This window comes from Pseudophryne corroboree, chromosome 4 (genome assembly GCF_028390025.1).
Source record: "Pseudophryne corroboree isolate aPseCor3 chromosome 4, aPseCor3.hap2, whole genome shotgun sequence".
Taxonomy (NCBI): Eukaryota; Metazoa; Chordata; class Amphibia; order Anura; family Myobatrachidae; genus Pseudophryne; species Pseudophryne corroboree.
In genome coordinates, this window is record NC_086447.1 from 63,258,308 (window position 1) to 63,285,552 (window position 27,245).

The 27,245-nt window shown below is 38.5% G+C and overlaps 23 non-coding genes across 23 annotated transcripts; all 23 read left to right on the forward strand.

The window, feature by feature from the left end:
* Nucleotides 1–1,510: 1,510 nt before the first annotated feature.
* Nucleotides 1,511–1,582, forward strand: TRNAA-CGC (transfer RNA alanine (anticodon CGC)). The gene has a single exon. It is a non-coding gene; the product is annotated as a tRNA-Ala (tRNA).
* Nucleotides 1,583–1,935: 353 nt separating this feature from the next.
* On the forward strand, nucleotides 1,936–2,007 carry TRNAA-UGC (transfer RNA alanine (anticodon UGC)). Its single transcript has one exon. It is a non-coding gene; the product is annotated as a tRNA-Ala (tRNA).
* Nucleotides 2,008–2,874: 867 nt separating this feature from the next.
* Nucleotides 2,875–2,946, forward strand: TRNAA-CGC (transfer RNA alanine (anticodon CGC)). The gene has a single exon. It is a non-coding gene; the product is annotated as a tRNA-Ala (tRNA).
* A 353-nt stretch (nucleotides 2,947–3,299) lies between these two features.
* TRNAA-UGC (transfer RNA alanine (anticodon UGC)) lies at nucleotides 3,300–3,371 on the forward strand. The gene has a single exon. It is a non-coding gene; the product is annotated as a tRNA-Ala (tRNA).
* Nucleotides 3,372–4,234: 863 nt separating this feature from the next.
* Nucleotides 4,235–4,306, forward strand: TRNAA-UGC (transfer RNA alanine (anticodon UGC)). The gene has a single exon. It is a non-coding gene; the product is annotated as a tRNA-Ala (tRNA).
* Nucleotides 4,307–4,659: 353 nt separating this feature from the next.
* TRNAA-UGC (transfer RNA alanine (anticodon UGC)) lies at nucleotides 4,660–4,731 on the forward strand. The gene has a single exon. It is a non-coding gene; the product is annotated as a tRNA-Ala (tRNA).
* An 894-nt stretch (nucleotides 4,732–5,625) lies between these two features.
* Nucleotides 5,626–5,697, forward strand: TRNAA-CGC (transfer RNA alanine (anticodon CGC)). Its single transcript has one exon. It is a non-coding gene; the product is annotated as a tRNA-Ala (tRNA).
* A 7,392-nt stretch (nucleotides 5,698–13,089) lies between these two features.
* TRNAA-CGC (transfer RNA alanine (anticodon CGC)) lies at nucleotides 13,090–13,161 on the forward strand. Its single transcript has one exon. It is a non-coding gene; the product is annotated as a tRNA-Ala (tRNA).
* Nucleotides 13,162–13,514: 353 nt separating this feature from the next.
* On the forward strand, nucleotides 13,515–13,586 carry TRNAA-UGC (transfer RNA alanine (anticodon UGC)). The gene has a single exon. It is a non-coding gene; the product is annotated as a tRNA-Ala (tRNA).
* An 875-nt stretch (nucleotides 13,587–14,461) lies between these two features.
* TRNAA-CGC (transfer RNA alanine (anticodon CGC)) lies at nucleotides 14,462–14,533 on the forward strand. Its single transcript has one exon. It is a non-coding gene; the product is annotated as a tRNA-Ala (tRNA).
* Nucleotides 14,534–14,886: 353 nt separating this feature from the next.
* On the forward strand, nucleotides 14,887–14,958 carry TRNAA-UGC (transfer RNA alanine (anticodon UGC)). The gene has a single exon. It is a non-coding gene; the product is annotated as a tRNA-Ala (tRNA).
* An 875-nt stretch (nucleotides 14,959–15,833) lies between these two features.
* TRNAA-GGC (transfer RNA alanine (anticodon GGC)) lies at nucleotides 15,834–15,905 on the forward strand. The gene has a single exon. It is a non-coding gene; the product is annotated as a tRNA-Ala (tRNA).
* Nucleotides 15,906–16,258: 353 nt separating this feature from the next.
* TRNAA-UGC (transfer RNA alanine (anticodon UGC)) lies at nucleotides 16,259–16,330 on the forward strand. Its single transcript has one exon. It is a non-coding gene; the product is annotated as a tRNA-Ala (tRNA).
* Nucleotides 16,331–17,630: 1,300 nt separating this feature from the next.
* Nucleotides 17,631–17,702, forward strand: TRNAA-UGC (transfer RNA alanine (anticodon UGC)). The gene has a single exon. It is a non-coding gene; the product is annotated as a tRNA-Ala (tRNA).
* An 874-nt stretch (nucleotides 17,703–18,576) lies between these two features.
* Nucleotides 18,577–18,648, forward strand: TRNAA-UGC (transfer RNA alanine (anticodon UGC)). The gene has a single exon. It is a non-coding gene; the product is annotated as a tRNA-Ala (tRNA).
* A 1,300-nt stretch (nucleotides 18,649–19,948) lies between these two features.
* TRNAA-CGC (transfer RNA alanine (anticodon CGC)) lies at nucleotides 19,949–20,020 on the forward strand. Its single transcript has one exon. It is a non-coding gene; the product is annotated as a tRNA-Ala (tRNA).
* Nucleotides 20,021–20,373: 353 nt separating this feature from the next.
* On the forward strand, nucleotides 20,374–20,445 carry TRNAA-UGC (transfer RNA alanine (anticodon UGC)). The gene has a single exon. It is a non-coding gene; the product is annotated as a tRNA-Ala (tRNA).
* A 2,246-nt stretch (nucleotides 20,446–22,691) lies between these two features.
* TRNAA-CGC (transfer RNA alanine (anticodon CGC)) lies at nucleotides 22,692–22,763 on the forward strand. Its single transcript has one exon. It is a non-coding gene; the product is annotated as a tRNA-Ala (tRNA).
* A 353-nt stretch (nucleotides 22,764–23,116) lies between these two features.
* On the forward strand, nucleotides 23,117–23,188 carry TRNAA-UGC (transfer RNA alanine (anticodon UGC)). The gene has a single exon. It is a non-coding gene; the product is annotated as a tRNA-Ala (tRNA).
* An 874-nt stretch (nucleotides 23,189–24,062) lies between these two features.
* TRNAA-UGC (transfer RNA alanine (anticodon UGC)) lies at nucleotides 24,063–24,134 on the forward strand. The gene has a single exon. It is a non-coding gene; the product is annotated as a tRNA-Ala (tRNA).
* Nucleotides 24,135–25,434: 1,300 nt separating this feature from the next.
* Nucleotides 25,435–25,506, forward strand: TRNAT-CGU (transfer RNA threonine (anticodon CGU)). The gene has a single exon. It is a non-coding gene; the product is annotated as a tRNA-Thr (tRNA).
* A 353-nt stretch (nucleotides 25,507–25,859) lies between these two features.
* On the forward strand, nucleotides 25,860–25,931 carry TRNAA-UGC (transfer RNA alanine (anticodon UGC)). The gene has a single exon. It is a non-coding gene; the product is annotated as a tRNA-Ala (tRNA).
* An 874-nt stretch (nucleotides 25,932–26,805) lies between these two features.
* Nucleotides 26,806–26,877, forward strand: TRNAA-UGC (transfer RNA alanine (anticodon UGC)). Its single transcript has one exon. It is a non-coding gene; the product is annotated as a tRNA-Ala (tRNA).
* Nucleotides 26,878–27,245: the final 368 nt, after the last annotated feature.

A 27,245-nucleotide genomic window follows, 5' to 3' on the forward strand; every position in this document is an offset into this window, starting at 1 on the left:
TATACAGCAAGGTATAATTGTTATCTTTGCTCCGTGCTCTGAGTTTAACCTTAGAACAGTGGAAGTAGTAGAACTTGAGTACTATGCAGAACAGCAATCGCTCGGTATCAAAACACACCAACTCAAAGGGGATGTAGCACAGCGGTAGAGCGCATGCTTTTGCTGTATGAGGCCCCGGGTTCAATCCCCAGCATCTCCATGTTTTGCAAAATATAGATTCTTACTTATCTGTATGTAACCTCTTCAGAAGAGCCCAAGACCAACAAATGCATGAATGCACTCTATAGTAATGGGAAAGAATTAACACCAATTATGAAAAATAATTGATCATTCTATTAAATGTGATGTTGCTCAGTGGTAGATTATATTCCCCAGAATCTGTGTTTCGTCATTGAAATAAAAGTTATCATATGATACCTACAGTATCCTTGAAATCTATACAGCAAGGTATAATTGTTATCTTTGCTCCGTGCTCTGAGTTTAACCTTAGACCAGTGGAAGTAGTAGAACTTGAGTACTATGCAGAACAGCAATCACTCAGTATCAAAACACACCAACTCAAAGGGGATGTTACTCAGTGGTAGAGCGCTTGCTTTGCATGTATGAGTTCCCGGGTTCAATACCCAGCATCTCCATGTTTTGCAAAATATAGATTCTTACTTATCTGTATGTAACCTCTTCAGAAGAGCCCAAGACCAACAAATGCATGAATGCACTCTACAGTAATGGGCAAGAATTAACACCAATTATGAAAAATAATTGATCATTCTATTAAATGTGATGTAGCTCAGTGGTAGATTATATTCTGTGGATACTGTGTTTCCTTATTTAACCAGCAGTTACCATATCATACCTACTGACATTCTCCAAACACTGATGTCAAGTATATGGTAATTATGAAACAGAGTTTTAATTTCACTGGGAAATGAACTATAAAAGCAGTAGTTTCATAAAAGAACAAATCACACGATACAGCAAAACTAATTGATTAAGAAGGACAGACATCTTTAAACACATTGTGAACCTATGGAGGATGGATTTATGCTTGAATGTCAAGTAATTAGTGATCAATCAATGCATGAAAAGATAAACACATATCAACTCTGTACAAAATACCTGGTGAAGCCTTAGTCAGCAATGCCCAGGAGGCAGTCATAGCCTGTATCCTATGTGCCCTTCTTCCAAGTTCTGACACTGCTGATAAAACAGAATGTAAGACTGTCCTCTACTTGGCAATACTTGATCAATATCCATGCCATTCATTACATAAGGTAGGGGATTCTGATGATAACCCAGACTCCGGGGAAGAAGTCTAACAGCAATTTAAAGTGTGGAATGATCATCTACTTGCATCCTCATCAGCTGTGGAAACTATGGTGTCCTTGAACTCTGGCAAAGTGTAATGGTTTTTATTGCTTTATAATCTGAGATGACCCTTAGAACACTAGAAAATAGTAGAACTTGAGTACAATGCAAAGCTGCAATCTAATGAGTACCACACTTTTTCACAGGGGATGTAGCTCAGTGGTAGAGCGCACGCTTCGCATGTATGAGGCCCCGGGTTCAATCCCCGGTTTCTCCATGTTTTGCAAAATGTAGATTCTTTCTTAACTCTATGTAACCTCTCCAGATCAACAAATGCATTAAAATACTCTAGAGAAATTGGAAAAGTTTCAATCAAACTATGAAAAATTATTGACCAGTCTATAAAATGTGTTGTTGCTCAGTGGTAGATTATATTCCCCAGAATCTGTGTTTCCTCATTGAAATAAAAGTTATCATATGGTACCTACAGTATCCTTGAAATCTATACAGCAAGGTATAATTGTTATCTTTGCTCCGTGCTCTGAGTTTAACCTTAGAACAGTGGAAGTAGTAGAACTTGAGTACTATGCAGAACAGCAATCGCTCGGTATCAAATCACACCAACTCAAAAGGGATGTAGCTCAGTGGTAGAGCGCATGCTTTGCATGTATGAGGCCCCCGGTTCAATCCCCGGCATCTCCATGTTTTGCAAAATCTAGATTCTTACTCATCTGTATGTAACCTCTTCAGAAGAGCCCAAGACCAATGAATGCACTCTACAGTAATGGACAAGAATAAACACCGATTATGAAAAATAATTGATCATTCTATTAAATGTGATGTAGCTCAGTGGTAGATTATATTCTGTGGATACTGTGTTTCCTTATTTAACCAGCAGTTACCATATCATACCTACTGACATTCTCCAAACACTGATGTCAAGTATATGATAATTATGAAACAGAGATTTAATTTCACTGGGAAATGAACTATAAAAGCAGTAGTTTCATAAAAGAACAAATCACACGATACAGCAAAACTAATTGATTAAGAAGGACAGACATCTTTAAACACATTGTGAACCTATGGAGTATGGATTTGGGCTTGAATGTCAAGTAATTAGTGATCAATCAATGCATGAAAAGATAAACACATATCAACTCTGTACAAAATACCTGGTGAAGCCTTAGTCAGCAATGCCCAGGAGGCAGTCATAGCCTGCATCCTATGTGCCCTTCTTCCAAGTTCTGACACTGCTGATAAAACAGAATGTAAGACTGTCCTCTACTTGGCAATACTTGATCAATATCCATGCCATTCATTACATAAGGTAGGGGATTCTGATGATAACCCAGACTCCGGTGAAGAAGTCTAACAGCAATTTAAAGTGTGGAATGATCATCTACCTGCTTCCTGATCAGCTGTGGAAACTATGGTGTCCTTGAACTCTGGCAAAGTGTAATGGTTTTTATTGCTTTATACTCTGAGATGACCCTTAGAACACTAGAAAATAGTAGAACTTGAGTACAATGCAAAGCTGCAATCGAATGAGTACCACACTTTTTCACAGGGGATGTAGCTCAGTGGTAGAGCGCATGCTTCGCATGTATGAGGCCCTGGGTTTAATCCCTGGCATCTCCATGTTTTGCAAAATGTAGATTCTTTCTTAACTCTATGTAACCTCTCCAGATCAACAAATGCATTAAAATACTCTAGAGAAATTGGAAAAGTTTCAAACAAACTATGAAAGATTATTGACCAGTCTATAAAATGTGATGTTGCTCAGTGGTAGATTATATTCCCCAGAATCTGTGTTTCCTCATTGAAATAAAAGTTATCATATGATACCTACAGTATCCTTGAAATCTATACAGCAAGGTATAATTGTTATCTTTGCTCCGTGCTCTGAGTTTAACCTTAGAACAGTGGAAGTAGTAGAACTTCAGTACTATGCAGAACAGCAATTGCTCGGTATCAATACACACCAACTCAAAAGGGATGTAGCTCAGTGGTAGAGCGCATGCTTTGCATGTATGAGGCCCTGGGTTCAATCCCCAGCATCTCCATGATTTGCAAAATATAGATTCTTACTTATCTGCATGTAACCTCTTCAGAAGAGCCCAAGACCAACAAATGCATGAATGCACTCTACAGTAATGGGCAAGAATTAACACCAATTATGAAAAATAATTGATCATTCTATTAAATGTGATGTAGTTCAGTGGTAGATTATATTCTGTGGATACTGTGTTTCCTTATTTAACCAGCAGTTACCATATCATACCTACTGACATTCTCCAAACACTGATGTCAAGTATATGGTAATTATGAAACAGAGTTTTAATTTCACTATAAGAGCAGTAGTTTCATAAAAGAACAAATCACACGATACAGCAAAACTAATTGATTAAGAAGGACAGACATCTTTAAACACATTGTGAACCTATGGAGGATGGATTTGGGCTTGAATGTCAAGTAATTAGTGATCAATCAATGCATGAAAAGATAAACACGTATCAACTATGTACAAAATACCAGGTGAAGCCTTAGTCAGCAATGCCCAGGAGGCAGTCATAGCCTGTATCCTATGTGCCCTTCTTCCAAGTTCTGACACTGCTGATAAAACAGAATGTAAGACTGTCCTCTACTTGGCAATACTTGATCAATATCCATGCCATTCATTACATAAGGTAGGGGATTCTGATGATAACCCAGACTCCGGTGAAGAAGTCTAACAGCAATTTAAAGTGTGGAATGATCATCTACTTGCATCCTCATCAGCTGTGGAAACTATGGTGTCCTTGAACTCTGGCAAAGTGTAATGGTTTTTATTGCTTTATACTCTGAGATGACCCTTAGAACACTAGAAAATAGTAGAACTTGAGTACAATGCAAAGCTGCAATCGAATGAGTACCACACTTTTTCACAGGGGATGTAGCTCAGTGGTAGAACGCATGCTTTGCATGTATGAGGCCCTGGGTTCAATTCCCGGCATCTCCATGTTTTGCAAAATGTAGATTCTTTCTTAACTCCATGTAAACTCTCCAGATCAACAAATGCATTCAAATATTCTAGAGAAATTGGAAAAGTTTCAATCAAACTATGAAAAATTAGTGACCAGTCTATAAAATGTGATGTTGCTCACTGGTAGATTATATTCCCCATAATCTGTGTTTCCTCATTGAAATAAAAGTTATCATATGATACCTACAGTATCCTTGAAATCTATACAGCAAGGTATAATTGTTATCTTTGCTCCGTGCTCTGAGTTTAACCTTAGAACAGTGGAAGTAGTAGAACTTGAGTACTATGCAGAACGGCAATCGCTCGGTATCAAAGCACACCAACTCAAAGGGGATGTAGCTCAGTGGTAGAGCGCATGCTTTGCATGTATGAGGCCCCGGGTTCAATCCCCGGCATCTCCATGTTTTGCAAAATATAGATTCTTACTTATCTCTTATCTCTTATCTCTTATTCTTACTATCTCTTCAGAAGAGCCCAAGACCAACAAATGCATGAATGCACTCTACAGTAATTGGCAAGAATAAACACCAATTATGAAAAATAATTGATCATTCTATTAAATGTGATGTAGCTCAGAGGTAGATTATATTCTGTGGATACTGTGTTTCCTTATTTAACCAGCAGTTACCATATCATACCTACTGACATTCTCCAAACACTGATGTCAAGTATATGGTAATTATGAAACAGAGTTTTAATTTCACTGGGAAATGAACTATAAAAGCAGTAGTTTCATAAAAGAACAAATCACACGATATAGCAAAACTAATTGATTAAGAAGGACAGACATCTTTAAACACATTGTGAACCTATGGAGGATGGATTTGGGCTTTAATGTCAAGTAATTAGTGATCAATCAATGCATGAAAAGATAAACACATATCAACTCTGTACAAAATACCTGGTGAAGCCTTAGTCAGCAATGCCCAGGAGGCAGTCATAGCCTGCATCCTATGTGCCCTTCTTCCAAGTTCTGACACTGCTGATAAAACAGAATGTAAGACTGTCCTCTACTTGGCAATACTTGATCAATATCCATGCCATTCATTACATAAGGTAGGGGATTCTGATGATAACCCAGACTCCGGTGAAGAAGTCTAACAGCAATTTAAAGTGTGGAATGATCATCTACTTTCATCCTGATCAGCTGTGGAAACTATGGTGTCCTTGAACTCTGGCAAAGTGTAATGATTTTTATTGCTTTATACTCTGAGATGATCCTTAGAACACTAGAAAATAGTAGAACTTGAGTACAATGCAAAGCTGCAATCGAATGAGTACCACACTTTTTCACAGGGGATGTAGCTCAGTGGTAGAGTGCATGCTTCGCATGTATGAGGCCCCGGGTTCAATCCCCGGCATCTCCATGTTTTGCAAAATGTAGATTCTTTCTTAACTATATGTAACCTCTCCAGATCAACAAATGCATTAAAATACTCTAGAGAAATTGGAAAAGTTTCAATCAAACTATGAAAAATTATTGAACAGTCTATAAAATGTGATGTTGCTCAGTGGTAGATTATATTCCCCAGAATCTGTGTTTTCTCATTGAAATAAAAGTTATCATATGATACCTACAGTATCCTTGAAATCTATACAGCAAGGTATAATTGTTATCTTTGCTCCGTGCTCTGAGTTTAACCTTAGAACAGTGGAAGTAGTAGAACTTGAGTACTATGCAGAACAGTGCTGATAAAACAGAATGTAAGACTGTCCTCTACTTGGCAATACTTGATCAATATCCATGCCATTCATTACATAAGGAATGGGATTCTGATGATAACCCAGACTCCGGTGAAGAAGTCTAACAGCAATTTAAAGTGTGGAATGATCATCTACTTGCATCCTCATCAGCTGTGGAAACTATGGTGTCCTTGAACTCTGGCAAAGTATAATGGTTTTTATTGCTTTATACTCTGAGATGACCCTTAGACCACTAGAAAATAGTAGAACTTGAGTACAATGTGTAACCCTACCCTCAATACCTTGAACGAGAGCTGTCTATGTATTCTATTAAGGGATGGTTACCTAATAGTTGTGCCTCCACTCAAGCTAAGTGTAGTATTTAACTACCGTTAAGGCTTGCTTGAGTAAGCCTGATCTCTATCCTTAGGGGATGATTCCCTTATATCATAGATATATTATCTAATATACCTGTCTCTTTCTTCCTGGATCTTCAGATCAACTTCCAGACAGACCAGACACACATGGCAAGTGTAACACTTTAATGACCAGTACCAAATGGATTAAGTATACATTAACATTTCATCAATTACACATTCCCCTATAAATCATTAATCCATGCTAACCCCCTGACAATTAGGCCTATACACAGTACCTGCATGCAATACAACAAATCCTTTTTCTTTTCAGACACCCTTAGGTGTTAGAGTGACCCGGGTACTCTTAATATGATAGTGCACTCTAAGGGCCCATAAACTTCCTAAAAATAACAGCAGTTAATACAGAATGTCTGACACTATGTTTTAGTATCAACTATCAGTTCTCCCTTCAGTTAAAGAGAATGATGTTTGGCTCAGTCTACATATGGTAGCGATTACTTTCTCCTATAAGGTTACTTATAGTTCCTCCTTGGTAGATAACAGAAAGTATCTATTTAGCTCATAGATAGTAACATCAACAGTTGATTACCAAGGAATCTGTATCCTTTCCTCAGTAAAAATGTTACCGTAGTTGTCCAGTATTAAACTAAACTCCTAAGAAGCTGGTATGATAAACCTTTGTTATGCTGCGTCCTTGTGTCCAATTGAAGTAGCTGATGCTTTCTATATTTCAGAGCATATATAGCTTTTCGATTCCTGTATGCCTCAAATTATTGTTGTCTCTTAGGATGAGTCTATATTAAATATATCTGCAAGAGATGGTTTCTCTTATCATAGTCACAGCGAGCTCAAATCCTTTAACTTTAAAACTAATAGTCTCTTACGTGTCAGTCTTTCTTACGGGTTCACGAATATACATATAACACAGTTGTAATAAAGTGCCACAAGCTAGTCCTTGAATCGGGATGATATTCTAATCCTTTGTGGCTAAGAGGCTTTAACATGCATCCAATGTCACTGTAGTATGGCTACCTTTAATGTCCTTGACTCTAATTCTGCTAATTCAGGGGCATAAATACACACATTAGGTGGCAGCTTTAGGGTGTTACCTTCTATTTAGCGCTGCGGAACAATGTCTCTGGCTCTCCTTTGACTGATGTGATGCTGATATATGTTGGGAGCTTTAAAACTATTTATGAAGCGTTAAACAGTTCAAGTTTCACTCCACTCCTCCTGTTACATATATATATCCAGTGCTTTCTACCTTCTCCTTAGCACTATGATTAAGCCATACATGGAACTGTAATTATAGGTCACTGACTACTGTGACCATTACTATCCTCCTGCTTAATAGCCATTATTGCGGCCTAGCCCTGGAGTCCTTAGTCCAATATGAAATTGACTATGTACCATAGTCACCTATGGCTTGCTGTGCTTAGTGTAGGGGTAATATAAATGGCTGGATTATACACTCACACTTCTACGATCTAGTGATGCTGCTGCAGGATGCTCCCCCGACTCCTCCCTTACACTTACAGCCACACAGAATGGAGCCTCTGCTGCTGGTCCTGGCTTCTTTGTTGTGGCTGTCAGAGTCTGTACCGGTAATAGGTAGGAAGGAACCCTCTCTGTCTCCCTGTCATAGGTGCGCTCTTCCAATACTGCTGGGTGAGTTGACTAGCGCTGATGCCGGGTTCTATGAACAGTGCTGAGTCTCAATGCTGCTGTCACCACCTTTACAGTAAGGAAGCCCTGTTCTGGCTACACACACTAAGCCCCCTCTGGCCGCCGCAATGTATACCGCTCAGCTCTAATGCGGGCGACGGCAGGAGCAGCAAAAAACTATGTCCCCTCACCAAGGGATATGCAGTCTCTCCCCCAGCTACACTCACAGCACCTCTCCACCCCTCTCTAGTAGTCACATGACCCACTCTGAGGTGATGCCCCGCCCACTGGCAATAACCCCACTAGGTGATTGACAGTTAGGAGCTTAAGGACATTAACCCTTTAGATACACTGTGAAACCATAAAATAAGCCTTAATTGTATTCACCACTACATTTACATCAATGTACATACAATTACATATATGTGAACTGTATTATTTACCTCAAAACATGCATACAGTATTACAACATCCATTAACTTTTATATGAATAATATATATGCTTATACTCCATTTTAGTCACCATATTATAACTACCTCAGTATAAGTGTTGTTTAAACCCTAAATCAGGGTTACATTTCTCCCCCTGGTGCATTGTCACTGTTTAACATCTTTAGGTGCCAATGCACCATCTACCTTACTCACTATGCTAAAATAGTATATATTCATTCACATCCATTAGCAAGCCACCTCATCTCAACCATTTTAACTGTTGGCCAAATAGGGAGGGATGGAACTACATAGCCTTCATGCCTCCCAGGGATAGTGTTCTCTGATCGTGCTGGTTTCCCTTGCTCTTCTACACCTGATTTATTGACTTCTTTTAGTACTGGACTTCGGATGGAAGATTTAAGAGATTGTGCTAGGGTAAAGTTATCATGTACCTCACTACGATTGTCACTGAGACTAGTTTCTTTCTCTGACGAAGCTTCTAAAGTTATCAAGTCTTTAGCATCTGAATTTTCCGTTTCTTGATCCTGGGACTGATTTACTCTACCATTGAATCTCGAGAGAGGTCGGTAATGTAAGGTTGTAGAAGGATGACATGGAGCTGGATCTCTCCCTTGCCTTTGTTCTGAATATGCACTTCCTTCATCAACCGCTTTTTCTCGTGATTGATAACAATAACTGTATGATCCTCGTCGGTTTGGAGCAAATCGACTCCCTTTTACTGGTACTCCACCTATGCCAGTCACATTTGCTGCATGTACACCCTTTTCCCCTTCCAACACTTCAAATTCTACTTTCTCTCCATCTCCTACACTGTACAACAGTTTTAGGGGGTTATTCTTCGTTATGGATGTCCAATGTACAAATATGTCTTCTCCGGTGTCATGCCTTTTAATGAAGCCATAGCCTTTCTTCACATGGAACCATATTACTGTGCCAGTCATTTTAAGAGACATATACTGTGTCCCTTTACTATCAACTTTATTCATAGAAGATTGTCTCAGCAATATACCATCCACTACCTCAGTCTGTAATGCTATGTCCTTAGTATCCGGTCGCATAGAAAATTCATGGATACTGTCTTCAGGACAGTTGTTTAGGAAGTTGGCATCCTTGAGTATTTTATTCTCAGATTCTAGCTGAGACAGTCTTTCTTTCATTTCATTGAGACGAATATGATCCTCCTTTTCAGTTTCTTTACCCACTTCCAATAATTCAGACAACTCAGTTATTTTTGATTCCAGAGAATGAATATTGTTTTCCTGCTGCTGGTACATTATCAACTTTTGTTGCTCCTGATCCACTCTGGTTTGTCTTTCATCAGATGCCATGGTTTCCATCTCTCTCTGTATAAACCAAAGTTCTCTTTCAAGCTCTTTGTTCCTCTCATCAATTTTGATGTTAAACATCTGTTCTTCTTTTAGCTTCCATCGGGTTTCATCTAGAACCTCCAACAACTGATAAATATGTTTAGACCTGTCCAGTGCTATATGTCTTATCACCTCTATCGGGGTCTGTAGATCCACTGGGCTATCTCTTCTTGTTGGTTCCTCAATGGAAGTTGGAAACAGGGAAAGCAGGTCCTTCTGTTGATCTTTTGGCAGAGCTAATACTAATTGTCCATGTTTCTTATAATCCTCAGCTATTTGCTTTAGCACAGTTTCTAATTTCTGTATACCTACATCTATCTTCACTTCCCCTGGAACTCTCTCTTTCAGTGGTAGAACATTCTTATCTCCTATCACTCCATAATCCATGTTAGCGACCAAAGTATGAGCAAGGTTGTCACTAACACCTCCCTCACTATCCTTTAGGTGGGGATCAAGTCTGACTTTCTTGTCCTTTGATTTTTTCTTTCTCTTCTCCAACTCTACAGGGACATCTAATATTTTTTCATTTTTCACACCTAGGTTATTTACAAAAGTTCCCACAAACTTGCATGTCACCTCTTCCTTTAAGCCTGGTCCCTTATGGTACTCTTGTTTGTCCATACTTTTACATTCTCTATTGGCTTCAACTCTCCCAACTGATACAGCAATGGCTTTATGTCCAACCTTCTCCCTGTTCCTTTGCTTCTTTCCCATGTTTGTATTTTATTTTTAGGGATGTGAGGACTTTATCAATAATAATTAATGGCAGCTGACACTTGTGGTGTAACAGGGCCTAAGTGTAACTTCTATCTCAGCAGTGCCTCCAAAATGTAACCCTACCCTCAATACCTTGAACGAGAGCTGTCTATGTATTCTATTAAGGGATGGTTACCTAATAGTTGTGCCTCCACTCAAGCTATGTGTAGTATTTAACTACCGTTAAGGCTTGCTTGAGTAAGCCTGATCTCTATCCTTAGGGGATGTTTCCCTTATATCATAGATATATTATCTAATATACCTGTCTCTTTCTTCCTGGATCTTCAGATCAACTTCCAGACAGACCAGACACACATGGCAAGTATAACACTTTAATGACCAGTACCAAATGGATTAAGTATACATTAACATTTCATCAATTACACATTCCCCTATAAGTCATTAATCCATGCTAACCCCCTGACAATTAGGCCTATACACAGTACCTGCATGCAATACAACAAATCCTTTTTCTTTTCAAGACACCCTTAGGTGTTAGAGTGACCCGGGTACTCTTAATATGATAGTGCACTCTAAGGGCCCGTAAACTTCCTAAAAATAACAGCAGTTAATACAGAATGTCTGACACTATGTTTTAGTATCAACTATCAGTTCTCCCTTCAGTTAAAGAGAATGATGTTTGGCTCAGTCTACATATGGTAGCGATTACTTTCTCCTATAAGGTTACTTATAGTTCCTCCTTGGTAGATAACAGAAAGTATCTATTTAGCTCATAGATAGTAACATCAACAGTTGATTACCAAGGAATCTGTATCCTTTCCTCAGTAAAAATGTTACCGTAGTTGTCCAGTATTAAACTAAACTCCTAAGAAGCTGGTATGATAAACCTTTGTTATGCTGCGTCCTTGTGTCCATTTGAAGTAGCTGATGCTTTCTATATTTCAGAGCATATATAGCTTTTCGATTCCTGTATGCCTCAAATTATTGTTGTCTCTTAGGATGAGTCTATATTAAATATATCTGCAAGAGATGGTTTCTCTTATCATAGTCACAGCGAGCTCAAATCCTTTAACTTTAAAACTAATAGTCTCTTACGTGTCAGTCCTTCTTACGGGTTCACGAATATACATATAACACAGTTGTATTAAAGTGCCACAAGCTAGTCCTTGAATCGGGATGATATTCTAATCCTTTGTGGCTAAGAGGCTTTAACATGCATTCAATGTCACTGTAGTATGGCTACCTTTAATGTCCTTGACTCTAATTCTGCTAATTCAGGGGCATAAATACACACATTAGGTGGCAGCTTTAGGGTGTTACCTTCTATTTAGCGCTGCGGAACAATGTCTCTGGCTCTCCTTTGACTGATGTGATGCTGATATATGTTGGGAGCTTTAAAACTATTTATGAAGCGTTAAACAGTTCAAGTTTCACTCCACTCCTCCTGTTACATATATATATCCAGTGCTTTCTACCTTCTCCTTAGCACTATGATTAAGCCATACATGGAACTGTAATTATAGGTCACTGACTACTGTGACCATTACTATCCTCCTGCTTAATAGCCATTATTGCGGCCTAGCCCTGGAGTCCTTAGTCCAATATGAAATTGACTATGTACCATAGTCACCTATGGCTTGCTGTGCTTAGTGTAGGGGTAATATAAATGGCTGGATTATACACTCACACTTCTACGATCTAGTGATGCTGCTGCAGGATGCTCCCCCGACTCCTCCCTTACACTTACAGCCACACAGAATGGAGCCTCTGCTGCTGGTCCTGGCTTCTTTGTTGTGGCTGTCAGAGTCTGTACCGGTAATAGGTAGGAAGGAACCCTCTCTGTCTCCCTGTCATAGGTGCGCCCTTCCAATACTGCTGGGTGAGTTGACTAGCGCTGATGCCGGGTTCTATGAACAGTGCTGAGTCTCAATGCTGCTGTCACCACCTTTACAGTAAGGAAGCCCTGTTCTGGCTACACACACTAAGCCCCCTCCGGCCGCCGCAATGTATACCGCTCAGCTCTAATGCGGGCGACGGCCGGAGCAGCAAAAAACTATGTCCCCTCACCAAGGGATATGCAGTCTCTCCCCCAGCTACACTCACAGCACCTCTCCACCCCTCTCTAGTAGTCACATGACCCACTCTGAGGAGATGCCCCGCCCACTGGCAATCACCCCACTAGGTGATTGACAGTTAGGAGCTTAAGGACATTAACCCTTTAGATACACTGTGAAACCATAAAATAAGCCTTAATTGTATTCACCACTACATTTACATCAATGTACATACAATTACATATATGTGAACTGTATTATTTACCTCAAAACATGCATACAGTATTACAACATCCATTAACTTTTATATGAATAATATATATGCTTATACTCCATTTTAGTCACCATATTATAACTACCTCAGTATAAGTGTTGTTTAAACCCTAAATCAGGGTTACATTTGCAAAGCTGCAATCGAATGAGTACCACACTTTTTCACAGGGAATGTAGCTCAGTGGTAGAGCGCATGCTTCGCATGTATGAGGCCCCGGCTTCAATCCCCGGCATCTCCATGTTTTGCAAAATGTAGATTCTTTCTTAACTCTATGTAACCTCTCCAGATCAACAAATGCATTAAAATACTCTAGAGAAATTGGAAAAGTTTCAATCAAACTATGAAAAATTATTGAACAGTCTATAAAATGTGATGTTGCTCAGTGGTAGATTATATTCCCCAGAATCTGTGTTTTCTCATTGAATTAAAAGTTATCATATGATACCTACAGTATCCTTGAAATCTATACAGCAAGGTATAATTGTTATCTTTGCTCCGTGCTCTGAGTTTAACCTTAGAACAGTGGAAGTAGTAGAACTTGAGTACTATGCAGAACAGCAATCGCTCGGTATCAATACACCCCAACTCAAAGGGGATGTAGCTCAGTGGTAGAGTGCATGCTTTGCATGTATGAGGCCCCGGGTTCAATCCCCAGCGTCTCCATGTTTTGCAAAATATAGATTCTTACTTATCTGTATGTAACCTCTTCAGAAGAGCCCAAGACCAACAAATGCATGAATGCACTCTACAGTAATGGGCAAGAATTAACACCAATTATGAAAAATAATTGATCATTCTATTAAATGTGATGTAGCTCAGCGGTAGATTATATTCTGTGGATACTGTGTTTCCTTATTTAACCAGCAGTTACCATATCATACCTACTTACATTCTCCAAACACTGATGTCAAGTATATGGTAATTATGAAACAGAGTTTTAATTTCACTGGGAAATGAACTATAAAAGCAGTAGTTTCATAAAAGAACAAATCACACGATACAGCAAAACTAATTGATTAAGAAGGACAGACATCTTTAAACACATTGTGAACCTATAGAGGATGGATTTGGGCTTGAATGTCAAGTAATTAGTGATCAATCAATGCATGAAAAGATAAACACATATCAACTCTGTACAAAATACCTGGTGAAGCCTTAGTCAGCAATGCCCAGGAGGCAGTCATAGCCTGTATCCTATGTGCCCTTCTTCCAAGTTCTGACACTGCTGATAAAACAGAATGTAAGACTGTCCTCTACTTGGCAATACTTGATCAATATCCATGCCATTCATTACATAAGGAATGGGATTCTGATGATAACCCAGACTCCGGTGAAGAAGTCTAACAGCAATTTAAAGTGTGGAATGATCATCTACTTGCATCCTCATCAGCTGTGGAAACTATGGTGTCCTTGAACTCTGGCAAAGTGTAATGGTTTTTATTGCTTTATACTCTGAGATGACCCTTAGACCACTAGAAAATAGTACAACTTGAGTACAATGCAAAGCTGCAATCGAATGAGTACCACACTTTTTCACAGGGGATGTAGCTCAGTGGTAGAGTGCATGCTTCGCATGTATGAGGCCCCGGCTTCAATCCCCGGCATCTCCATGTTTTGCAAAATGTAGATTCTTTCTTAACTCTATGTAACCTCTCCAGATCAACAAATGCATTAAAATACTCTAGAGAAATTGGAAAAGTTTCAATCAAACTATGAAAAATTATTGACCAGTCTATAAAATGTGATGTTGCTCAGTGGTAGATTATATTCCCCAGAATCTGTGTTTCCTCATTGAAATAAAAGTTATCATATGATACCTACAGTATCCTTGAAATCTATACAGCAAGGTATAATTGTTATGTTTGCTCCGTGCTCTGAGTTTAACCTTAGAACAGTGGAAGTAGTAGAACTTGAGTACTATGCAGAACAGCAATCGCTCGGTATCAATACACACCAATTCAAAGGGGATGTAGCTCAGTGGTAGAGCGCATGCTTTGCATGTATGAGGCCCCGGGTTCAATCCCCAGCATCTCCATGTTTTGCAAAATATAGATTCTTACTTATCTGTATGCAACGTCTTCAGAAGATCCCAAGACCAACAAATGCATGAATGCACTCTACAGTAATGGGCAAGAATTAACACCAATTGTGAAAAATAATTGATCATTCTATTAAATGTGATGTAGCTCAGTGGTAGATTATATTCTGTGGATACTGTGTTTCCTTATTTAACCAGCAGTTACCATATCATACCTACTGACATTCTCCAAACACTGATGTCAAGTATATGGTAATTATGAAACAGAGTTTTAATTTCACTGGGAAATGAACTATAAAAGCAGTAGTTTCATAAAAGAACAAATCACACGATACAGCAAAACTAATTGATTAAGAAGGACAGACATCTTTAAACACATTGTGAACCTATGGAGGATGGATTTGGGCTTGAATGTCAAGTAATTAGTGATCAATCAATGCATGAAAAGATAAACACATATCAACTCTGTACAAAATACCTGGTGAAGCCTTAGTCAGCAATGCCCAGGAGGCAGTCATAGCCTGTATCCTATGTGCCCTTCTTCCAAGTTCTGACACTGCTGATAAAACAGAATGTAAGACTGTCCTCTACTTGGCAATACTTGATCAATATCCATGCCATTCATTACATAAGGTAGGGGATTCTGATGATAACCCAGACTCCGGTGAAGAAGTCTAACAGCAATTTAAAGTGTGGAATGATCATCTACTTGCATCCTCATCAGCTGTGGAAACTATGGTGTCCTTGAACTCTGGCAAAGTGTAATGGTTTTTATTGCTTTATACTCTGAGATGACCCTTAGAACACTAGAAAATAGTAGAACTTGAGTACAATGCAAAGCTGCAATCGAATGAGTACCACACTTTTTCACAGGGGATGTAGCTCAGTGGTAGAGCGCATGCTTGGCATGTATGAGGGCCCGGCTTCAATCCCCGGCATCTCCATGTTTTGCAAAATGTAGATTCTTTCTTAACTCTATGTAACCTCTCCAGATCAACAAATGCATTAAAATACTCTAGAGAAATTGGAAAAGTTTCAATCAAGCTATGAAAAATTATTGACCAGTCTATAAAATGTGATGTTGCTCAGTGGTAGATTATATTCCCCAGAATCTGTGTTTCCTCATTGAAATAAAAGTTATCATATGATACCTACAGTATCCTTGAAATCTATACAGCAAGGTATAATTGTTATCTTTGCTCCGTGCTCTGAGTTTAACCTTAGAACAGTGGAAGTAGTAGAACTTGAGTACTATGCAGAACAGCAATCGCTCGGTATCAATACACACCAACTCAAAGGGGATGTAGCTCAGTGGTAGAGCGCATGCTTTGCATGTATGAGGCCCCGGGTTCAATCCCCAGCATCTCCATGTTTTGCAAAATATAGATTCTTACTTATCTGTATGCAACCTCTTCAGAAGAGCCCAAGACCAACAAATGCATGAATGCACTCTACAGTAATGGGCAAGAATTAACACCAATTATGAAAAATAATTGATCATTCTATTAAATGTGATGTAGCTCAGTGGTAGATTATATTCTGTGGATACTGTGTTTCCTTATTTAACCAGCAGTTACCATATCATACCTACTGACATTCTCCAAACACTGATGTCAAGTATATGGTAATTATGAAACAGAGTTTTAATTTCACTGGGAAATGAACTATAAAAGCAGTAGTTTCATAAAAGAACAAATCACACGATACAGCAAAACTAATTGATTAAGAAGGACAGACATCTTTAAACACATTGTGAACCTATGGAGGATGGATTTGGGCTTGAATGTCAAGTAATTAGTGATCAATCAATGCATGAAAAGATAAACAAATATCAACTCTGTACAAAATACCTGGTGAAGCCATAGTCAGCAATGCCCAGGAGGCAGTCATAGCCTGTATCCTATGTGCCCTTCTTCCAAGTTCTGACACTGCTGATAAAACAGAATGTAAGACTGTCCTCTACTTGGCAATACTTGATCAATATCCATGCCATTCATTACATAAGGTAGGGGATTCTGATGATAACCCAGACTCCGGTGAAGAAGTCTAACAGCAATTTAAAGTGTGGAATGATCATCTACTTGCATCCTCATCAGCTGTGGAAACTATGGTGTCCTTGAACTCTGGCAAAGTGTAATGGTTTTTATTGCTTTATACTCTGAGATGACCCTTAGAACACTAGAAAATAGTAGAACTTGAGTACAATGCAAAGCTGCAATCGAATGAGTACCACACTTTTTCACAGGGGATGTAGTATAGTGGTAGAGCGCATGCTTCGCATGTATGAGGCCCCGGCTTCAATCCCCGGCATCTCCATGTTTTGCAAAATGTAGATTCTTTCTTAACTCTATGTAACCTCTCCAGATCAACAAATGCATTAAAATACTCTAGAGAAATTGGAAAAGTTTCAATCAAACTTTGAAAAATTATTGACCAGTCTATAAAATGTGATGTTGCTCAGTGGTAGATTATATTCCCCAGAATCTGTGTTTCCTCATTGAAATAAAAGTTATCATATGATACCTACAGTATCCTTGAAATCTATACAGCAAGGTATAATTGTTATCTTTGCTCCGTGCTCTGAGTTTAACCTTAGAACAGTGGAAGTAGTAGAACTTGAGTACTATGCAGAACAGCAATCGCTCGGTATCAAAGCACACCAACTCAAAGGGGATGTAGCTCAGTGGTAGAGCGCATGCTTTGCATGTATGAGGCCCCGGGTTCAATCCCCGGCATCTCCATGTTTTGCAAAATATATATTCTTACTTATCTGTGTGTAACCTCTTCAGAAGAGCCCAAGACCAACAAATGCATTAATGCACTCTACAGTAATGGGCAAGAATTAACACCAATTATGAAAAATAATTGATCATTCTATTAAATGTGATGTAACTCAGCGGTAGATTATATTCTGTGGATACTGTATTTCCTTATTTAACCAGCAGTTACCATATCATACCTACTGACATTCTCCAAACACTGATGTCAAGTATATGGTAATTATGAAACAGAGTTTTAATTTCACTGGGAAATGAACTATAAAAGCAGTAGTTTCATAAAAGAACAAATCACACGATACAGCAAAACTAATTGATTAAGAAGGACAGACATCTTTAAACACATTGTGAACCTATGGAGGATGGATTTGGGCTTGAATGTCAAGTAATTAGTGATCAATCAATGCATGAAAAGATAAACACATATCAACTCTGTACAAAATACCTGGTGAAGCCTTAGTCAGCAATGCCCAGGAGGCAGTCATAGCCTGTATCCTATGGGCCTTCTTCCAAGTTCTGACACTGCTGATAAAACAGAATGTAAGACTGTCCTCTACTTGGCAATACTTGATCAATATCCATGCCATTCATTACATAAGGTAGGGGATTCTGATGATAACCCAGACTCCGGTGAAGAAGTCTAACAGCAATTTAAAGTGTGGAATGATCATCTACTTGCATCCTCATCAGCTGTGGAAACTATGGTGTCCTTGAACTCTGGCAAAGTGTAATGGTTTTTATTGCTTTATACTCTGAGATGACCGTTAGAACACTAGAAAATAGTAGAACTTGAGTACAATGCAAAGCTGCAATCGAATGAGTGCCACACTTTTTTATAGGGGATGTAGCTCAGTGGTAGAGCACATACTTTGCATGTATGAGGCCCCGGGTTCATTCCCCAGCATCTCCATGTTTTGCAAAATGTAGATTCTTTCTTAACTCTATGTAACCTCTCCAGATCAACAAATGCATTAAAATACTCTAGAGAAATTGGAAAAGTTTCAATCAAACTATGAAAAATTATTGACCAGTCTATAAAATGTGATGTTGCTCAGTGGTAGATTATATTCCCCAGAATCTGTGTTTCGTCATTGAAATAAAAGTTATCATATGATACCTACAGTATCCTTGAAATCTATACAGCAAGGTATAATTGTTATCTTTGCTCCGTGCTCTGAGTTTAACCTTAGAACAGTGGAAGTAGTAGAACTTGAGTACTATGCAGAACAGCAATCGCTCGGTATCAAAACACACCAACTCAAAGGGGATGTTACTCAGTGGTAGAGCGCATGCTTTGCATGTATGAGGCCCCGGGTTCAATCCCCAGCATCTCCATGTTTTGCAAAATATAGATTCTTACTTATCTGTATGTAACCTCTTCAGAAGAGCCCAAGACCAACAAATGCATGAATGCACTCTACAGTAATGGGCAAGAATTAACACCAATTATGAAAAATAATTGATCATTCTATTAAATGTGATGTAGCTCAGTGGTAGATTATATTCTGTGGATACTGTGTTTCCTTATTTAACCAGCAGTTACCATATCATACCTACTGACATTCTCCAAACACTGATGTCAAGTATATGGTAATTATGAAACAGAGTTTTAATTTCACTGCGAAATGAACTATAAAAGCAGTAGTTTCATAAAAGAACAAATCACACGATACAGCAAAACTAATTGATTAAGAAGGACAGACATCTTTAAACACATTGTGAACCTATGGAGGATGGATTTGGGCTTGAATGTCAAGTAATTAGTGATCAATCAATGCATGAAAAGATAAACACCTATCAACTCTGTACAAAATACCTGGTGAAGCCTTAGTCAGCAATGCCCAGGAGGCAGTCATAGCCTGTATCCTATGTGCCCTTCTTCCAAGTTCTGACACTGCTGATAAAACAGAATGTAAGACTGTCCTCTACTTGGCAATACTTGATCAATATCCATGCCATTCATTACATAAGGTAGGGGATTCTGATGATAACCCAGACTCCGGTGAAGAAGTCTAACAGCAATTTAAAGTGTGGAATGATCATCTACTTGCATCCTCATCAGCTGTGGAAACTATGGTGTCCTTGAACTCTGGCAAAGTGTAATGGTTTTTATTGCTTTATACTCTGAGATGACCCTTAGAACATTAGAAAATAGTAGAACTTGAGTACAATGCAAAGCTGCAATCGAATGAGTACCACACATTTTCACAGGGGATGTAGTTCAGTGGTAGAGCGCATGCTTCGCATGTATGAGGCTCCGAGTTCAATCCCCGGCATCTCCATGTTTTGCAAAATGTAGATTCTTTCTTAACTCTATGTAACCTCTCCAGATCAACAAATGCATTAAAATACTCTAGAGAAATTGGAAAAGTTTCAATCAAACTATGAAAAATTATTGACCAGTCTATAAAATGTGATGTTGCTCAGTGGTAGATTATATTCCCCAGAATCTGTGTTTCCTCATTGAAATAAAAGTTATCATATGATACCTACAGTATCCTTGAAATCTATACAGCAAGGTATAATTGTTATCTTTGCTCCGTGCTCTGAGTTTAACCTTAGAACAGTGGAAGTAGTAGAACTTGAGTACTATGCAGAACAGCAATCGCTCGGTATCAAAGCACACCAACTCAAAGGGGATGTAGCTCAGTGGTAGAGCGCATGCTTTGCATGTATGAGGCCCCGGGTTCAATCCCCGGCATCTCCATGTTTTGCAAAATATAGATTCTTACTTATCTGTGTGTAACCTCTTCAGAAGAGCCCAAGACCAACAAATGCATGAATGCACTCTACAGTAATGGGCAAGAATTAACACCAATTATGAAAAATAATTGATCATTCTATTAAATGTGATGTAACTCAGCGGTAGATTATATTCTGTGGATACTGTATTTCCTTATTTAACCAGCAGTTACCATATCATACCTACTGACATTCTCCAAACACTGATGTCAAGTATATGGTAATTATGAAACAGAGTTTTAATTTCACTGGGAAATGAACTATAAAAGCAGTAGTTTCATAAAAGAACAAATCACACGATACAGCAAAACTAATTGATTAAGAAGGACAGACATCTTTAAACACATTGTGAACCTATGGAGGATGGATTTGGGCTTGAATGTCAAGTAATTAGTGATCAATCAATGCATGAAAAGATAAACACATATCAACTCTGTACAAAATACCTGGTGAAGCCTTAGTCAGCAATGCCCAGGAGGCAGTCATAGCCTGTATCCTATGGGCCTTCTTCCAAGTTCTGACACTGCTGATAAAACAGAATGTAAGACTGTCCTCTACTTGGCAATACTTGATCAATATCCATGCCATTCATTACATAAGGTAGGGGATTCTGATGATAACCCAGACTCCGGTGAAGAAGTCTAACAGCAATTTAAAGTGTGGAATGATCATCTACTTGCATCCTCATCAGCTGTGGAAACTATGGTGTCCTTGAACTCTGGCAAAGTGTAATGGTTTTTATTGCTTTATACTCTGAGATGACCCTTAGAACACTAGAAAATAGTAGAACTTGAGTACAATGCAAAGCTGCAATCGAATGAGTGCCACACTTTTTTACAGGGGATGTAGCTCAGTAGTAGAGCACATACTTTGCATGTATGAGGCCCCAGGTTCAATCCCCAGCATCTCCATGTTTTGCAAAATGTAGATTCTTTCTTAACTCTATGTAACCTCTCCAGATCAACAAATGCATTAAAATACTCTAGAGAAATTGGAAAAGTTTCAATCAAACTATGAAAAATTATTGACCAGTCTATAAAATGTGATGTTGCTCAGTGGTAGATTATATTCCCCAGAATCTGTGTTTCGTCATTGAAATAAAAGTTATCATATGATACCTACAGTATCCTTGAAATCTATACAGCAAGGTATAATTGTTATCTTTGCTCCGTGCTCTGAGTTTAACCTTAGAACAGTGGAAGTAGTAGAACTTGAGTACTATGCAGAACAGCAATCGCTCAGTATCAAAACACACCAACTCAAAGGGGATGTTACTCAGTGGTAGAGCGCATGCTTTGCATGTATGAGTCCCCGGGTTCAATCCCCAGCATCTCCATGTTTTGCAAAATATAGATTCTTACTTATCTGTATGTAACCTCTTCAGAAGAGCCCAAGACCAACAAATGCATGAATGCACTCTACAGTAATGGGCAAGAATTAACACCAATTATGAAAAATAATTGATCATTCTATTAAATGTGATGTAGCTCAGTGGTAGATTATATTCTGTGGATACTGTGTTTCCTTATTTAACCAGCAGTTACCATATCATACCTACTGACATTCTCCAAACACTGATGTCAAGTATATGGTAATTATGAAACAGAGTTTTAATTTCACTGGGAAATGAACTATAAAAGCAGTAGTTTCATAAAAGAACAAATCACACGATACAGCAAAACTAATTGATTAAGAAGGACAGACATCTTTAAACACATTGTGAACCTATGGAGGATGGATTTGGGCTTGAATGTCAAGTAATTAGTGATCAATCAATGCATGAAAAGATAAACACGTATCAACTCTGTACAAAATACCTGGTGAAGCCTTAGTCAGCAATGCCCAGGAGGCAATCATAGCCTGTATCCTATGTGCCCTTCTTCCAAGTTCTGACACTGCTGATAAAACAGAATGTAAGACTGTCCTCTACTTGGCAATACTTGATCAATATCCATGCCATTCATTACATAAGGTAGGGGATTCTGATGATAACCCAGACTCCGGTGAAGAAGTCTAACAGCAATTTAAAGTGTGGAATGATCATCTACTTGCATCCTCATCAGCTGTGGAAACTATGGTGTCCTTGAACTCTGGCAAAGTGTAATGGTTTTTATTGCTTTCTACTCTGAGATGACCCTTAGAACACTAGAAAATAGTAGAACTTGAGTACAATGCAAAGCTGCAATCGAATGAGTACCACATTTTTTCACAGGGGATGTAGCTCAGTGGTAGAGCGCATGCTTCGCATGTATGAGGCCCCGTGTTCAATCCACGGCATCTCCATGTTTTGCAAAATGTAGATTCTTTCTTAACTCTATGTAACCTCTCCAGATCAACAAATGCATTAAAATACTCTAGAGAAATTGGAAAAGTTTCAATCAAACTTTGAAAAATTATTGACCAGTCTATAAAATGTGATGTTGCTCAGTGGTAGATTATATTCCCCAGAATCTGTGTTTCCTCATTGAAATAAAAGTTATCATATGATACCTACAGTATCCTTGAAATCTATACAGCAAGGTATAATTGTTATCTTTGCTCCGTGCTCTGAGTTTAACCTTAGAACAGTGGAAGTAGTAGAACTTGAGTACTATGCAGAACAGCAATCGCTCGGTATCAAAGCACACCAACTCAAAGGGGATGTAGCTCAGTGGTAGAGCGCATGCTTTGCATGTATGAGGCCCTGGGTTCAATCCCCAACATCTCCATGTTTTGCAAAATATAGATTCTTACTTATCTGTATGTAACCTCTTCAGAAGAGCCCAAGACCAACAAATGCATGAATGCACTCTACAGTAATGGGCAAGAATTAACACCAATTATGAAAAATAATTGATCATTCTATTAAATGTGATGTAACTCAGCGGTAGATTATATTCTGTGGATACTGTATTTCCTTATTTAACCAGCAGTTACCATATCATACCTACTGACATTCTCCAAACACTGATGTCAAGTATATGGTAATTATGAAACAGAGTTTTAATTTCACTGGGAAATGAACTATAAAAGCAGTAGTTTCATAAAAGAACAAATCACACGATACAGCAAAACTAATTGATTAAGAAGGACAGACATCTTTAAACACATTGTGAACCTATGGAGGATGGATTTGGGCTTGAATGTCAAGTAATTAGTGATCAATCAATGCATGAAAAGATAAACACATATCAACTCTGTACAAAATACCTGGTGAAGCCTTAGTCAGCAATGCCCAGGAGGCAGTCATAGCCTGTATCCTATGGGCCTTCTTCCAAGTTCTGACACTGCTGATAAAACAGAATGTAAGACTGTCCTCTACTTGGCAATACTTGATCAATATCCATGCCATTCATTACATAAGGTAGGGGATTCTGATGATAACCCAGACTCCGGTGAAGAAGTCTAACAGCAATTTAAAGTGTGGAATGATCATCTACTTGCATCCTCATCAGCTGTGGAAACTATGGTGTCCTTGAACTCTGGCAAAGTGTAATGGTTTTTATTGCTTTATACTCTGAGATGACCCTTAGAACACTAGAAAATAGTAGAACTTGAGTACAATGCAAAGCTGCAATCGAATGAGTGCCACACTTTTTTACAGGGGATGTAGCTCAGTAGTAGAGCACATACTTTGCATGTATGAGGCCCCGGGTTCAATCCCCAGCATCTCCATGTTTTGCAAAATGTAGATTCTTTCTTAACTCTATGTAACCTCTCCAGATCAACAAATGCATTAAAATACTCTAGAGAAATTGGAAAAGTTTCAATCAAACTATGAAAAATTATTGACCAGTCTATAAAATGTGATGTTGCTCAGTGGTAGATTATATTCCCCAGAATCTGTGTTTCGTCATTGAAATAAAAGTTATCATATGATACCTACAGTATCCTTGAAATCTATACAGCAAGGTATAATTGTTATCTTTGCTCCGTGCTCTGAGTTTAACCTTAGAACAGTGGAAGTAGTAGAACTTGAGTACTATGCAGAACAGCAATCGCTCGGTATCAAAACACACCAACTCAAAGGGGATGTTACTCAGTGGTAGAGCGCATGCTTTGCATGTATGAGTCCCCGGGTTCAATCCCCAGCATCTCCATGTTTTGCAAAATATAGATTCTTACTTATCTGTATGTAACCTCTTCAGAAGAGCCCAAGACCAACAAATGCATGAATGCACTCTACAGTAATGGGCAAGAATTAACACCAATTATGAAAAATAATTGATCATTCTATTAAATGTGATGTAGCTCAGTGGTAGATTATATTCTGTGGATACTGTGTTTCCTTATTTAACCAGCAGTTACCATATCATACCTACTGACATTCTCCAAACACTGATGTCAAGTATATGGTAATTATGAAACAGAGTTTTAATTTCACTGGGAAATGAACTATAAAAGCAGTAGTTTCATAAAAGAACAAATCACACGATACAGCAAAACTAATTGATTAAGAAGGACAGACATCTTTAAACACATTGTGAACCTATGGAGGATGGATTTGGGCTTGAATGTCAAGTAATTAGTGATCAATCAATGCATGAAAAGATAAACACGTATCAACTCTGTACAAAATACCTGGTGAAGCCTTAGTCAGCAATGCCCAGGAGGCAGTCATAGCCTGTATCCTATGTGCCCTTCTTCCAAGTTCTGACACTGCTGATAAAACAGAATGTAAGACTGTCCTCTACTTGGCAATACTTGATCAATATCCATGCCATTCATTACATAAGGTAGGGGATTCTGATGATAACCCAGACTCCGGTGAAGAAGTCTAACAGCAATTTAAAGTGTGGAATGATCATCTACTTGCATCCTCATCAGCTGTGGAAACTATGGTGTCCTTGAACTCTGGCAAAGTGTAATGGTTTTTATTGCTTTATACTCTGAGATGACCCTTAGAACACTAGAAAATAGTAGAACTTGAGTACAATGCAAAGCTGCAATCGAATGAGTACCACACATTTTCACAGGGGATGTAGTTCAGTGGTAGAGCGCATGCTTCGTATGTATGAGGCTCCGAGTTCAATCCCCGGCATCTCCATGTTTTGCAAAATGTAGATTCTTTCTTAACTCTATGTAACCTCTCCAGATCAACAAATGCATTAAAATACTCTAGAGAAATTGGAAAAGATTCAATCAAACTATAAAAAATTATTGACCAGTCTATAAAATGTGATGTTGCGCAGTGGTAGATTATATTCCCCAGAATCTGTGCTTCCTCATTGAAATAAAAGTTATCATATGATACCTACAGTATCCTTGAAATCTATACAGCAAGGTATAATTGTTATCTTTGCTCCGTGCTCTGAGTTTAACCTTAGAACAGTGGAAGTAGTAGAACTTGAGTACTATGCAGAACAGCAATCGCTCGGTATCAAAGCACACCAACTCAAAGGGGATGTAGCTCAGTGGTAGAGCGCATGCTTTGCATGTATGAGGCCCTGGGTTCAATCCCCAACATCTCCATGTTTTGCAAAATATAGATTCTTACTTATCTGTATGTAACCTCTTCAGAAGAGCCCAAGACCAACAAATGCATGAATGCACTCTACAGTAATGGGCAAGAATTAACACCAATTATGAAAAATAATTGATCATTCTATTAAATGTGATGTAACTCAGCGGTAGATTATATTCTGTGGATACTGTATTTCCTTATTTAACCAGCAGTTACCATATCATACCTACTGACATTCTCCAAACACTGATGTCAAGTATATGGTAATTATGAAACAGAGTTTTAATTTCACTGGGAAATGAACTATAAAAGCAGTAGTTTCATAAAAGAACAAATCACACGATACAGCAAAACTAATTGATTAAGAAGGACAGACATCTTTAAACACATTGTGAACCTATGGAGGATGGATTTGGGCTTGAATGTCAAGTAATTAGTGATCAATCAATGCATGAAAAGATAAACACATATCAACTCTGTACAAAATACCTGGTGAAGCCTTAGTCAGCAATGCCCAGGAGGCAGTCATAGCCTGTATCCTATGGGCCTTCTTCCAAGTTCTGACACTGCTGATAAAACAGAATGTAAGACTGTCCTCTACTTGGCAATACTTGATCAATATCCATGCCATTCATTACATAAGGTAGGGGATTCTGATGATAACCCAGACTCCGGTGAAGAAGTCTAACAGCAATTTAAAGTGTGGAATGATCATCTACTTGCATCCTCATCAGCTGTGGAAACTATGGTGTCCTTGAACTCTGGCAAAGTGTAATGGTTTTTATTGCTTTATACTCTGAGATGACCCTTAGAACACTAGAAAATAGTAGAACTTGAGTACAATGCAAAGCTGCAATCGAATGAGTGCCACACTTTTTTACAGGGGATGTAGCTCAGTAGTAGAGCACATACTTTGCATGTATGAGGCCCCGGGTTCAATCCCCAGCATCTCCATGTTTTGCAAAATGTAGATTCTTTCTTAACTCTATGTAACCTCTCCAGATCAACAAATGCATTAAAATACTCTAGAGAAATTGGAAAAGTTTCAATCAAACTATGAAAAATTATTGACCAGTCTATAAAATGTGATGTTGCTCAGTGGTAGATTATATTCCCCAGAATCTGTGTTTCGTCATTGAAATAAAAGTTATCATATGATACCTACAGTATCCTTGAAATCTATACAGCAAGGTATAATTGTTATCTTTGCTCCGTGCTCTGAGTTTAACCTTAGAACAGTGGAAGTAGTAGAACTTGAGTACTATGCAGAACAGCAATCGCTCGGTATCAAAACACACCAACTCAAAGGGGATGTTACTCAG